Genomic DNA, 15,864 nt, shown 5'->3' with positions numbered 1-15,864 from the left:
AGGTTGATGCTCAACAGGCAAGAACTGAAAGGTAGAGAAAGGATAACTCTCTCCCAGGATGTGTCTTTTGTAACCAGTAAGCACTCCTGTTGGTTCTGATGGCAATAGTCTACACTGCTTGCCAATATTTCCTTAAGGCAAGCTGTTCCTTCAAGGAAATGAGAACTGACTTGCAATAAACTGCACTTTCTAATGTTTACTATTTGGTGAGCTTTGATGTACATATAAATCTGTGAAACCATCTCACATGAAACAAACTTATCTGTCTCCAACACACATGGTGGAGCAAAAATAGATTTACAATTTTGAGCAACCAAAACACAGGGTTTATTCTTTTTGAAATTATTTTAAACATTATTTTCATTGTTTCTTCTAGGAAATGGAAGGGAGGGTGAATAAGAGAGAAACATCTATATGAAACACATATATTAATCAGCTGCCTCCTGCTCTCCCCTACTGGGGTTTGAGGAGGACATGTGCCCTGACCTGATCTAGTGACCTTTAAGTGTGGGGGATGATGCCCAAACGACTGAGAAACACTGGCCAGGGAAGAATACATTCTTTTATTATTGTATTAATTTTCATACCAAAAACACTAAACCTTCTTTTGGCACACCCTATATTTACCTCCTGCCCTTTTATAATCTCTCTCTCTCTCTCTCTCTCTCTCTCTCTCTCTCTCTCTCTCCCCCCCCCATTTCCCCCACTCTCTCCCTGTCTCTCCCTGTGCGTTCCCCAATCCTCCTTGCAGGCATTGATTTTCTTTCCATTACAACACATGAATTCATATTTTTTTATAATTTTATAAGCACTCTAATGTGTGTGCTCTTTAACAAATATTGTTTTCTGTCATGCTGCACAATTATTTTGAGATTCAACACAAACACTTATGGGAATAGTTAATTTTTTTATTGCTGAGTATTATTATGATCTGTGAATTACCACTTTAACTATTGATCTGTGTATGGTTTTGGTCATTTCCAGGGTTGGGATATTATAAATAAATGTGCTGGGAATATTTGCGTTCACTTCTCTATATAAATATATGTTTTCCTGATCATAATGTTGAGTAGGTGAATGTGTTACATTGTAAGATATGTGGCACTCTGATCTAAAATGGTCATGCTCTCCACCCTCCCACCCACCCACAGTAATAAAATTCCACTTTTTCTGCAAACCCGACAGTGCATCCAATGGTTAATCTTTTTAAATACTAACACTATAAATGAGTATACTATTAACTCCCTTTCTTTTTAATTCTATTTACTTAAGATTTTTTATGGTGAGCATTATTTTCACACATTGATTTATGCTATCTTTATCACATTTGTTAAAATGTCTGCTCAGAATCTTTTACCAATTTTTTAAATGAATATATTAACTTGAGAGCATTATGCTAGGAAAAATAAGCCAGTCAGAGAAAGATAAGTATCACATGATCTCACTCAGGTGTGGAATGTAATGAACAACAGAAACTGATGAATAAAAATAGATCAGGAGACACAGAAGCATCAAACAGACCTTCAAACCTCAGAGTGAAGGTAGGAGAGGGCGGCTGGGGTTTGGAGGGGTAAGAGATCAACCAACGAACTTGTAGGCATCCTATATAATAAAGAGGTAATGTGCAAATTGACCATCACTCCAACACACAAGAAGGCCACTCCCATGTGGTCAAAGATGGCCGCCCCATGTGGACACAAGATGGTTGCCATAAGATGGCCAGCAGGGGAGGGCAGTTGTGGGTGATCAGACCAACATGGGAGGGCAGTTGGGAGGGAGTTGGGGGTGACCAGGCCAGCAGGGGAGGGCAGTTGGGGGGAACCAAGCCTGCAGGGGAGGGCAGTTAGGGGGAACAAGGCCAGCAGGGGAGCAGTTAGGCGTCGATCAGGCTGGCATGGCAAGGGAGTGGTTAGGGGGTGATCAGGCTGGCAGGCAGAAGCTGTTAGGGGCAATCAGGCAGGCTGGCAGGCAAGCAGTTGGGAGCAAGCAGTCCTGAATAGTGAGAGGCATTTCAGATTGGAGAGGGTGCACGCTGGGCTGAGGGACACCCCTCCCCCAGTGCATGAATTTCATGCACCATGCCTCTAGTATAAGCATAACTATTGAACACAGACAATAGGGGAGTGAAGGCCTGGTCGGGAGCTAGAGGTGGGCTGGAGAGGAAAAAAAGGGATATATGCAATGCTTTCAACAATAAAGAATTTTAACAAATAAAATGCATTTATTAATTTAACCAATAGGAGGACAGTGTACAGTGTAAGACATGTCTGAAGTTCACTCATTTCTCAGCGACTGCAATGATTTCTTTGCTATATGGAACCAGAGGTTTTAAATATTGCAAAGGAAATTTTTTTCTCAGTTTTTAACCCATGTAGAATTTAAACACATTTGTACCATACACTTACAGATTTAATCTGCACTGTTAACATTCTCCACCAAACTTATTAAGTCTAAGCAAGTGAAGTCTACATTTGTAATCCTTGTTAATATCCCTGGGGTAAATACTCCCATTGTCCTGACATTCAAACTGGAAAAATGATGGCACTGAACATGGACATGATATTTCAGTAGCACATCATTATATTTTATTTCCAACATCCAATACAGCAGTACCAAATATGCTCAAGAACTTTCATAATAAAACAGTAAAATTATTGGGATACATCAAGTTTAAAGCTTTCTTAAAGTTTGATTCAAGTAGAATTGATATAAAATGGACATTTAATAAACACAGTATACCCTGTTTATGTTTTCATACATGCCTGAAACCAAGTTCCGCCGGCCCTTATCAGAGTCCCCAGACAATGACGCCAGAAGGTGAAGCTAGTGGTGGTCAGGGGGGCCTCCCTGAGACAATCTGAGAAGGTGTGGCAGAGTCCAGTTGGAAGGCCTGCTGAGAGCATGCCTCCCCTCCCGCATTTGGGAGGTGAGGGGAGGTCACTGTGGCTGCTTTGGACAACTACAATTAGAAAGAGGGTCCTGGCTGGCATGTGAGTGCTGTGGCAGTATCTGACCTTTTCCTCAGGAGGCCTCCCAGTTTGCCTCCAGCCCCAGGCTGCCTTCAGAAGAGCTGATGGGCATCGCCTTCAGAAAAATCATCGCCATCGGGAAATTTACAGTCCTGAATGCACATAAAGAATTCAGGGGCTTAAACATGTTTTCTTATTTATGAGTAAAAGTGCATCTGTAAGGTGCTTTAGTTTACTCACCACAAGCATAGTTCTCCAGAGGAAAATGACAAATGCAGAACTGTACAAGGAGACAGTGATGATGGTAAGCTTCCACAGAATTTCAAAAAAACTGGCTGAGGACATAGTAATGGGGCAGGATATGCAATAGATGAAATAATATGTGAGATCCTGAGGGGCCTTAGACATTTACAATATGTCTGTCTCAGGAAATCATCTTTGGAATCCCAACACCATCCACCATTTGATCTCCAGAGTATTCTCTGCTTTAAGAAAGACTGCAAGTTGGCTGACTCATGCCTCCTGTGTCACTGGCTGTATTTTAGACATTAACACATGGGTTTCACTGGGGAAAGCAGTTTCTAGTTCACCATGGGCCCTGCTCACTTCAGTGTCTAAAATTTTGTAAGAATCCCTCAGAAACAGCTTCTCCGGTGGCAAAGTTAATTTTTATCACTCAAGGACTAACCTAATTTAAAAACACAAAGACATGACTTTAATCAGAAACCATCAGATTTAAGGACTTAAATAAAAACAAGGTGGGGATCATGACTATGACACTAATAGTGTGGGGTTTTTCTGAAATCCATGATATTGATTCTTCTTGCCTCTTACATGAAAGGGGACAGACTTCCACGGAGTTTAGATGACTCTGATAACTGTCCTAGAGAGATAGCTTTGATTTAACCATATGTACTTGAAACATCAACACCTTAATTTTTTTTTAATTTTGTCCGAGGAAATTGTTTATTAATTTTAGATAGAGATAGAGAGAGAAAGGGAGAGAAAGAGAGGTGTGGGGGAGGAAGAAGAAGCATCGATAAAACAGGAAACATGGTTCAATTGCCTCCTCTTTGCTTTCTGAACAAGGATCAAATTTGAAACCTGTTAGTTAAGTGCCCTTACCATGAATCAAACAGGCCATTAATTTTGGGGGGTGAGCTTTACTGGAGGATGCTCCAACCCACCGAGCCCCCTGAGCAGGGCAGCACCTTAATTCTTAATGTTTCCTTTAAGAGAGTAAATGAATATGACTCAGCATTTGTGGGGTCCCAAACTTTCTGTGATTTAGAAGGCACATAATAATGGCAGAAAATCACTCTTTGTCCAATATTGGCTTATTTTGCATTGCTGAACAAGGCCTTGAAAGAAAGTCTGCATGACTTTGTGGTTCTAATTTGTAGCCTGGTGCCTCTGTGATTGGTGAGATCAATGGTGATAAAGAATAGGAGTCCTTTATTGAGTTTGTGTGAACAATATGAATTATACTAGAGGCCCAGTGCATGAATTTGTGCACAGGTGGGGTCTCTCAACCTAGCCGGATATTGGGGCAAATCTGCACCATCTTGTCCAGTCCAGATCGGCCAGACCCCAGCAGCAAGCTAACCTACTGGTCTGCGTGTCTACCCCTCGGTTGTCAGTGTGCATCATAGCAACCGGTCGTTCCCGGTTGTTCCACAGTTAGGGTCAATTTGCATATTACCCTTTTATTATATACGATAGATTCTCTGTTCACAGTAAGTATTACATAATTCTCAGCAATGTTTCGAGAAACTCCTCCCCACAGACTTCAAAAGAGCCATGTGCCAGGTAGTATGAAATTTCATACACTGGTGTCATTTGTTGTAAGACTCTGAGTTTTAAATGGAACCACCATTAGGACAGAAACACTGTATTCACAATGAGTGGGAAAGACTGCAGTAAACTGGAGGAAAAGTTCCCTTCTGAACATTTCCCAAAAATGATCAAAGGTCTGTGGCTTATGTGATGTTTGCTAACAGACATTGTCAGGGCCTCCATATCTGATTTCTGTGGCTGAAGTCATTGACAGAAAAAATCAAGAGTTCGTTGGAGTCCCTGGCCTCACCTCAAGGTTTCCTCAACTGGCTAGACATCAGAGCTGAGGAAGGATGATCCTATAATCAGTCCCAGGATGTATTTTTTGTAACCAGTCAGCATTCCTATGGATTCTGATGGCAAAAGTCTTCACTGCTTGCCGATATTTGCTGCTCCTGTGGCAAGGCTGGTCCTCCCAGGAAATTAGGAGACAGATGGTAGAGCCTATATACGGTTGATATTTTAATTTCCTAACAAGACAGGGATCTCCAATTCTTTAGTTGGAAGTTCTTTTTAAGGTTTTATTAAATCTATTTATAACTGACATGCAACAAAATGCGATCTTCTAATGTGTACTATGTGGTGAGCTTGGACATAAGGATAAAGCTGTAAAAATGTCACGTGTGATATGAAAACCTGCTCAAAGTCACTAATCATCCGAGAGATGCAAATCAAAACAACAATGAGGTACCATCTCACACCTGTCAGAATGACTATCATCAACAAATCAACAAATGACAAGTGCTGCTGGGGAAGTGGAGGAAAAGGAACCCTCGTGCATTACTGGTGGGAATGCAGACTGGTGCAGCCACTGTGGAGAACAGTATAGAGTTTCCTCAAAAAACTAAAAATGGAACTCCCATTTACCCAGTGATCCCACTTCTAGCAATATGTCCCAAGAAACTAGAAACATGAATCAGAAAGGATATATGCACCCCTATGTTCATAGCAGCACAATTTACAATAGCTAAGATTTGGTAACGGCCTAAATGCCCATCAGCAGATGACTGGATTAAAAAACTGTGGTCCATCTACACAATGCAATACTATACTGCAGTAAAAAGGAAGGAGTTCTTACCATTTGCAACAACATGGATGGAGCTGGAGAGCATTATGCTAAGTGAAATAAGCCAGGCAGAGAAAGATAAATATCACGTGATCTCACTCATTTGTGGAATATAATGAACAACATAAACTGATGAACAAAACAGATCCAGAGACAGAGAAACATCGATCAGAAAGTCAAACCTCAGGGAAGGTAGGGAACATGTGGGTAAGGGAGAGAGATCAACCAAAGGACTTAAATGCATGCATATAAGCCTGATCAATGGACACAGACAACAGGGGGTAAGGGCATGAATGGGGGGTTTGGGGGTACTGGGGGAATAAGGACACATATGTAATACCTTAATCAATAAAGGAATTTTTAAAAATTTCACATGTGAAATAATCATATCTCACCCATGTGCAGGCTGGAGCAAACGTAGGCTTACAGAATTGGGTATGCAAATCACAGAGTTTATTCTCTTATCTACTCTAATAAAAGAGAAATATGCTAATTGACCATACCTCCTTGAGGCCCACCAGCCAATCAGTACTGATATGCAAATTAACCCTACAAAGATGGGTAAATTTGCATTCACAGGCAGGGTGGGCAGTGCCAGATGCCACCTGCAGGGTCCAGGCCGTGATCGGAAACCGGGGCAGGCGGGGCTGACCAGCGTCTCCCGGATCAGTGTCTGCCCCCGGGCCCCCTGCGGACACTGGTGGAACAGGCCCAGGTTGAACATTTTAATGAAAATGGGATGCCTGTGCCCCTGCCCACCACGCCCCATCCCTGGCAAGGAGAAGGCAGTGGGCAGTTAGGAGGCAACGGAGCTTGGAAGGGACTGGGAGCAACCTGCAGGCGTGCTACCAGGAAGAGGTGCTGAACCATGATGACTCGGAGGGCTGGCTGATGGAGGTGTGCAAAGGTGCAGACGAGGCGGCTCTCACCAGCACTAAGCTCGAAAGCACATCGACAGCCTGATGGACGAAATTGCCTTTTTGAAGAAGGTGCACGTAGAGGAGATCGCCGAGCTGCAGGCGCAGATCCAATATGCTCAAATCTCCGTGGAGATGGACGTGTTCTCCAAGTCCGACCTCTCCGCCACACTCAAGGACATCTGCGCCCAGTACAAGATGCTGGCTGCCAAGAAAATGCAGAATGCCTAAGAATGGTACAAGAGTCGCTTCACCATGCTGACCGAGAGCAATGCCAAGAACACCTACAGGATGTGCGCCGCCAAGGAGGAGGTATCTGAAAGCTGCCACCTGCTCAAGGCCAAGACCCTGGAGATCAAAGCAAGCCGGGGCATGAACGAAGTGCTGGGAAAGCAGCTGGGAGAGCTGGAGGATAAGCAGAACACCGAAGTTAGTGCTATGCAGGACACAACCAACAAATCAGAAAATGAGAACTACAAAGAGTGAAATGGCACGACATTTAAAAGAATACCAGGACCTCCTCAATGTGAAGATGGCTTTGGACACTGACATTGCAGCTTACAGGAAACTCTTGGAAGGTGAGGAGACCAGGCTCAGTTTCACCAGCGTGGGAAGCAAAGCCAGTGGCTACTCCCAGAGTTCCCAGGTCTTTGGTCGATCTGCCTATGGTGGTTTACAGACCAGCTCCTACTTGATGTCCACTCGCTCCTTCCCTTCTTAATACACCAGCCACGTCCAGGAGGAGCAGATCGAGTTGGAGGAGACCATTGAGGCTGAAAAAGCCGAGGAAGCTAAGGATGAACCCCCCTCTGAAGGAGAAGCTGAAGAGGAGGAGAAGGAGAAGGAGAAGGAAGAGGCTGAGGAAGAGGAAAGAGAGGAAGAGGAAGAAGGTGCCAAGGAAGAATTTGAGGATGCAAAGGAGGAAGAAGGAAGTGAAGGTGAAGGAGAAGATGTCCAAGAAGCTGAGGATGAGAGGAAAGATGAAGGTGCTGGGGAGGAGCAAGCAACCAAGAAGAAAGATTGAGCCCCCCTTTCCTTAATTATTTCAGGAATAGTCCTCCTGAAACCAGGTCAACCCCGTCACCAACCAAGCAGTTGAGTTCCTGATACTACATGAATTAAGAAGTCAATATATATAACATTCTGAGGTGACTCAAGTTGGACATTAAATGTTGTGCTATGACTTTTCTTCTCATGCAGAGTATCTGCTTGCAGAGTGGCTTCCTGGCTTCCTGCTAGCCTATGCATGGTCCATGCTTATGAGTTCAGGATCTATGACAATGTGAATAATTCAGATGTTTACAACAAAAACACATGAGTACATGAATTCCCTGATGTCAATGTTAAACATTATGGAAAAAAAATAGTCCTTTGAATCTTTGGTGGTTAGAAATTAAAGACCTCAAATCATGTGCAATAAACAGTAAATAAAGTTATACTAAAGACCAAAAATATATATATTAGGGGCCAGGAAACGTTCAAAGAACTGGGGAACCATTCCCAATTCAGGAAGGGAAGTCACAGGGTGTATATTATTGCTATGAATACAGTATTTCTTACCACTTACAACATATACAATGTAATGTATTAGATGCCTTCCTATCGCATGAAGTACTTATTCTCATAGAGTAATACTGGTAGATATGTTATAGTTATGGCAGTATGTCATATCCTATCTACATTAATAAAAGGGTAATAGGCTAATTAGACCATGAGACCTTCCAGACATCCTTCCGGACAAAGCCATGGTGGCAGAGCCGAGGCAGAGGCAGTTAGGGGTGAGCAGGCCAGGAGCAGAGGGCAGTTGGGGGTGAGGGGAGCAGTTGGGGGCGAGCAGGCAGGCAGGAGGGGCAGTTGGGGGTGAGCAGGCCAGCAGGGTGGTGCAGTTGGGGGCAAGCAGACCATCAGGCAGAGTGGTTATGGGCGATCAAGCAGGCAGGCAGGTGAGCGGTTAGGAGCCAGTAGTCCCGCATTGTGAGGGGGTTGTCCAACTGCCAGTTTAGGCCCGATCCCACAGGGGTCCCAGATTGGAGAGGATGGAGGCTGGGCTGAGGGACACCCCACACTCCCTTGCATGAATTTCGTGCACCAGGCCACTAGTTTTATATAAGTCTTTTTCCTTTTTAAAAATAAAGTTACTGACCTTTTAGAAAGAGAGGAAGGGAGAGAGTGAGACATGGAGATATGTGAAATATTGAACTGCTGCCTCCTGTCTGCCACCTACAGGGCATCCAGGTGGGCATGTGGCCTGACCTGGACTGGAACCAGTGAGCTTTCAGGGCAAGGGATGGTGCCCAACCAACTGAAGTACAATGGCCAGGGAAGAGATTATTCTTGTGTTATTATTTACTAACTATTGTATTAATTTCCTTACCAACAACTCTACACGTACTTTACCACACCCCATATTTACATCCTGACTTTTTATAATCTCTTTCTGCCTTCCCTAGCTCTAAACGCAATCATTGATTTTCCTTCCTTTACAAGGTTAGTTCATATTTTTCATAATATTATAAATACTATAATGTGTGTATTCTTTAACAAGTATGTGACTCTTTCATGCTACACAGTTAATTTGAGGTTCAACACTAATGTTTATGTGAAATGTTAATTCTTTTGTTTTTCTGTTTAGTATTGTGTTCTGTAAATAACCACTTAATCTATTGATCTGCCTGATTTTTGTTGCTGTTATTTCCAGGTTTGAGGTATTATCAATAAATTTTCTGGGAATATTGGGTTCAGTTCTTTGTACAAATGTATGTTTTCCTTATCTAACTATTGCAATATATGTGAATGTTTTAATTTTTAAGATATGCAGAACTGTGATCTAAAATGGTCCTTTCTTTGCCTTCCCAGACATCCACAATATTGAAAATTCTAGTTTTTATTATCCCTGTGAGCACATGAGATGTGTAATATTAATTGTAGGCCTGAAAATCAGTATTGTTAACTTGTTTTGTTTTAATTCCATTTCCCTAAGAAATTTTTATTGTGGGCATTTCTTTATGCATTTATTTACACTGTCTTTATCTCCTTTGTTGAAAAGTCTGGTCAGAAACTTTTGCCAATTTTAAAAATGAATTCATGATTTAATCAATAGGAAGTCATTTCACCACCTAACACATCTGTTTTCACCTCACTCATTCCTCAAGGACTCAACTTCTCTCTTTGCCCTTTGGAACTATATGTTTTGAACACTGTAAGGAAAGTTGTTTCTCTAAAATTGTATCCTATGTACAATTTAAAGCCCACTTGCATGATACACTTATAAGATTAGCCTACATTGCTAACATTCTCCACCATTCAGTTTAAGTTGAAGCATTCAACAGTATATTAAGTGAAGTCAAGGTCTGTAGTATTTGTCAATTTTCTGGTGTAAATACTCTCATCATCGTTACTTTCAAACTTCCAAAGTGACAGCACTGAATATGGGCTGATGAGATATTTCAGTAGTCAATCATTATATTGTATTTCCACCTTATTGATATAGTAGGTATAAATATGTTCAAGAACTTTCATAATAAAATAGTACAATAATTGGGAAGTGGCAAGTTTTAATCACTTTTCAAACTTTGATGTAAGTATAATTGATTTAAAACATACATTCAAAAATCTTTTTATTGATTTCAGAGAGGAAGTGAGGAGTGAGGGATAGAAACATCAATGAGGAGAGAGAATCACTGATAGGCTGCCTCCTGCATGCCTCACATCGGGGATCCAGCCCACCACCTGAGCATGATTCCTGACTGGGAATGCAACTGTGACCTCCAGGTTCATAGGTCAATGCTCAACCTTTGAACCACAACAGTCAGGCTCTCCTAAGCTTTTAAGGGATCCTGCTCAACCTGCAACCAAGGCAGCAATGAGCAGCAACTGCTCATCCCGGGCTAACCCCCTGAACCTGAACTCAAGCCCTCCTTTTCGCAGATTCTCCAGTGAGCTCACAGTAGTGTTTCTAGAGAGCCCAAGGAGCCACACCTAGTCTCTCTGCTGTTCCTTGTTCTATCCTAAGCCCTCGATGTTTTTCATTATCCCCATCTTAAATAAATGTTCCCTCAAAATCTCTGAACTCCTATTGTGAAATTTTTTCTGCATGAAGTCAAGAACTCAAACACTATAGGCCAAGCTGAGGCAGACCAGCTCCAGGCAGGCTCCTGTTCCCTAAAAGTTATGCCTGGGACATCCTGTGTAAACACAGAACATGGCATGATTTTGCTTACAAGACTTGGAAGAAAATGTGATGGCACATAATCTCTTTGTTGTTGTTGAGTCAAATCAATCTTAATACTGTTCATTTTTCAAATGTCTTTATTGATTTTTGAGAGAGAAAGGGAGAGGAAGAAACATCAATGATGAGAGAGAATCATTGATAGGCTGCCTCCAGCATTCACCTTATTGGGATGGAGCCCACAACCTGGGTATGTGCCTTGACATGGAATCAAACCAGCGATATGTTGGTTGATGGGTACACACCCAGCCACTGAGCCCCACCGGTTGTGCACACTCTTATTTTTTACTAGAGGTCCAGTGCACGAATTCGTTCAATGGTGGGGTCCCGCTGGTCCAGCCCCAATCAGGGTAGATCAGGACTGGGCCTGTCAGAAGGAAGAGATGGCGGGAGGTTGGTTGGCCCAAGGCCAGATCAGGGCCTGATCAGGGCCGGGTCAGTTGGGGGAAGGGGCCATGGGTAATTTGCTAATGGGCCCTGCCCCTGATTGGGGTTGGGGTTCTGAATGAGGGTGGGGCAGGCCTGGGGAAGGGCTGTGGGTTGTGGGCAGGCCAGCCCTGCCCTGAATGGGGTGGGTGGGTGTGGGGGCGGATTTGGGATGGGGCCAGGTGGGGATAGGGCTTGCAGGAGATTGGCTGGCCAGCCAGAGTCAATTGCCCGCCCGCCCGTGTGCACCTCAAAATTGCATGAGACCAAGACCCAGCCGGCCAACCCCCATTAAGCACCATAGGGCAGGGGTATGGCTTCAGGTCCCTCAGCCCCAGCACTGGGATGGGGGACTCGGCATCAGGTCCCCTGGCCAGGCCTCATGTCATATGGCCCCAGTGCCAGGGTGGAGGGTGCAGCCTCGGGTCCCGTGTGAACCCTCTCTGAGTGGGGGCACAGCCTCGGGTCCCCCCACTTGGCCTCAGGTCCCCCTACACTGGCGTGAGGGCATGAGGGAGCAGTGCGAGGGCGCGACGACCAGTTGCATTGTAGCTCTTCATTATGTAGGATTGCTGACTCTATTACAGATGTTCCCAATTTCTGCCATCCTCCTCTACCCTTCTCTCCCTCTACCCTGCCTCCCCTGCTCCTAGTCTCTCACCACATTATTGTCTATGTCCATGGCCTATGCATATATGTATATACTTTGTTTAAAATATTTTTGTTGATTTTAGAGTGCAATGGAGAGAAAGAGAGAAAAACACCAATGATGAGAGAGAATTGCTGATGAGTTGCCTCGTGCATGACTCCACCCCCACACTGGGAACTGAGCCTGCAAACCATGTATGTTCCCTGACCAGGAAAAGACCCAGTATCACATGACCTCATCATTTGTGGAATATCATGAACAGCATAAACTGATGAACAAAAATAAATTCAGAGACATAGAAGCATTGAAAGACGGTCAAACTTCAGAGGGAAGTCCGGGAACGGAGGGGTTAAGGGATCAACCAAGGGACTTAATATGCATTCATATAAGCATAACCAGTGGACACAGACACTATGGGGAGTATGGGCATGTGCTGAGGCATGGGGGTTGCTGGGCAGAGCTCAATGGGGGAAAATGTTATATGTAATACTATATGTAATGATTTAAACAATAAATAAGTTAAAAATAAAAATAAAATGAAAAGAACCATGACCTCCTGGTTCATAGTTCGAGGCTCAACCACTGAGCTACACCAGCTGGGCTACATTATGTTAAAATTTACAAAAATACATGTAATTTTTATTGTTGATAGCATTATCGATTTCTCCCATGTCCCCCCTCTGTATATATTCTTTGGTGGATCTCTTGCATTCCTCCCACCTCCTTCCCCTCAGAGATCTGTTCATCAGCTCCTGTTAGCCAGGCCTCTAGGAATCACAGAAGCGTCTCAACACTGGACTTGGCAGTGGTTCTAGGCTACGACAACAAAGGCACAGACACCAAGAGGAGAAGTACACAAACCGGACTTCATGGAAATTAAAATTGTTTACATCAAGTGACCCTATCAACAGTAAAATGCCAACCCACAAAATGGGGGAAAATACGTTTAAATCACATATCTGATTAGGGTTCCGTAGCCAGACAATAGGTACACAGCTCCTAAAACTCAACAATCAACCAGCCCGATTCAACAAGGGGCAAAGGACTGAGTGACATTTCCCCAAAGAAGACACACAAATGACCAGTGCACACATGCAAACAGATGATGCTCAACATCACTGAGCAACAGGGGAAGGCAAACCCAGACTATGAGACACCACGTCCCACTGTGAGGATGGCCATTATAGCAAACAAACAAAAAATACCCAGGAAATAAATGCTGATGAGGTATAGGAAAATTTGAACCCTTGTGCACTGTTGGTGGAAATGTAAAATAGTACAGCCACCATGTAAAATAGTATGTAGGCTTCTCAAATAATTAAAAATGAAATTACCAACCTGGCCGGCGTGGCTCAGTGGTTGAGTGTTTAACCTATGAACCAAGAGGTCACAAATCGATTCCCTGTCAGGGCATGTGCCCGGGTTGAGGGCTTGAACCCCAGTGTGGAGCTTGCAGAAGGCAGCTGATATATGATACTTTCTCATCATTGACATTTCTATCCCTCTCTCCCTCTCCCTTTTCTGAAATCAATAAAAATATCCTATATAATAAAAGGCTAATATGCAAATTGTCCCCTCGTGAGTTCAACCCAGAGGCTAGGAGTTCGATTGCTCGCTATGATGTGTGCTGACCACCAGGGGGCAGCAAGGAACATGGCGGGTGACCAGCGGCAGCAGTGGGGTGCTGAGGGAGCGAGGGAAGGAGGAGGCAGGGAGGCAGAGAGGCCAGGAGGCAGCGAACTTGATCAGCCCTAATTACCGGCCAGGCCTAGGGACCCTACCCATGCACGAATTTCGTGCACTGGCCTCTAGGATTAAATTTTTTAAAAAGATGCAATCCAGGAAGAAGGGACAGCCACCAATTTCATAAACATTTCCCAGAGCCCCACTCTGCAACCGTTAATGGCAGCTTGTTTTTCCTGTTGAAGGCTTCCACCTGAATGTTCTTGAAGGGGGCTCTCTCCCCAGAGAAGGGCTTTGCTGATTCTGAGCCCCTTATGGTGGTTGGAAGCCCATTTCTCCTTATCTCAGTGGAGAACCACATCGAAGACTGGTCTTTGGAACCACATGACCCCTTCCTGCTCCTCAGAATCTGTAGGAGGGGCCCCGTAGTACTGGCCCATAGCCAGGAAGAGAAGCCCGGAAGTCCCACGCCCTCCTCCTGCTGCCTCTCACCTCATTCCCACCACAGCTTTCCTTTCAGTGTCCCTTCCCAGCCCCTGTGGCTCGGAGCGCTTCCTGGCCTCTCCGATCCAGGCTTTGTCTTCCAGTGAGCAGGCTCAAATCGAAGTCAGTTTAGAATCATCTGTGTAAGGGTGCAAGGTTAACCTCCTTTACTGAATCATTCCTCCTGGTTCAGGTTTTCTTGGGGGAAGAGGGTTGGTTGGGTGGTTTGATTGCATATTTTAGGACACCTTAGCTGGCTCACGAACCTTTCTTGTCTTCCCTTACACTCAGGTTTGATCCCCAAGGATTACCGATCCCTGAAAACACAGTATCTACAGGTAAGGCCAGAAGAATGTCTTCATAAATGTGTTGATTTTAGCAAGAGAGGAGTGGGGGAGCAGGTGGGGCGAGAAAGACAGAGAGAAACATGGATTTTTGTTTCGCTTATTTATGCATCGGTTGGTTGCTTCTTGTATGTGTCCTGACCGGGAATGAACCCACAACCTTGGTGTATCGGGATGACACTAACCAATAGCTACTCAGCCAGGGCTTCAAAAGAATGTCTTTGTGAGGGATCTTTATGGAGGGGGCTCATTGGACATTTTAAAATATATATATTTATATTGATTTCAGAGAGGAAGGGGGAGTGAGAGAGAGATAGAAACATCAATGATGAGAGAGAATCATTGATTGGCTGCCACCGGTACGCCCCCTACTGGGAATTGAGCCCGCAACCAGGGCATGTGCCCTTAACCGGAAGTGAGCCTGGGACCTTTCATTCCGCGGGCTGACACTCTATCCACTGAGCCAAACCAGCTGGGGCTCATTGGACATTTTTGAACGAGGTAAAAGAAGAAACGGCCCCTTTCCTGTGCCTGTCCCCATCTGTCTCCATCTGGCCTTCCTCTCAGAGGTTCTCAGGATAGTCACCTTTCAGCAGACACCCTTCCCACGCCCGTTTCTCATGGTTCTGGCCAGTGCCAGGAACACTGAACAATTCAGCTATTGGACCAGGGTCTGAGTTCTCGCCCCCACTCTCCCTCACTTTAGCACCTTGTGAGATATTGACAAGCTTCCTTCCAGGTCTTTTTGTCACGTCTTACCTGTGAAGCCTCCCCCACCATCCTCCAATCAGTAGCTTTCTCTGGACTTTAAGAGTTTCATATGCCTTTCTTCTTCTGGGTTTGGTGTTTGGTTATTTCTGATAAGAAAACCTTTTACATGAACAAGTATGAGCTCCATAAGGCGTAGACTGCACAACCCTCCCATCCCTCGCCTCCCTTGCCGCCCTCGCCTCCAAGCCACCAAACAGTGCTAGACCCCTGCTGGGCGCTCAGGAAAGACTCACCTGCATTTCCTGCAGAGCTATGGCCCCAAGCACCTGCTTGACCTTCTCAACCTGCGGCTGGCGGGGCTCCTGACTGAGCAGACACCTGGGGACACCCTCACCGCTGTGGAGAGTAAAGTGAGCAAGCTGGTGACAGACAAGGCTGCAGGTGAGTACGGAGCACAGGGAACCCTTCCCCTCCTCTTCTCTGCACAGGCAGCACCCCTGGAGAGAGCTGAGCAGGAAGCACAGTGCGATTCCTACTGTTACTGTCATTACC

This window comes from Plecotus auritus (assembly GCF_963455305.1).
Source record: "Plecotus auritus genome assembly, chromosome: 15".
NCBI classification, from domain to species: Eukaryota; Metazoa; Chordata; class Mammalia; order Chiroptera; family Vespertilionidae; genus Plecotus; species Plecotus auritus.
This window is presented reverse-complemented; position numbering follows the sequence as displayed.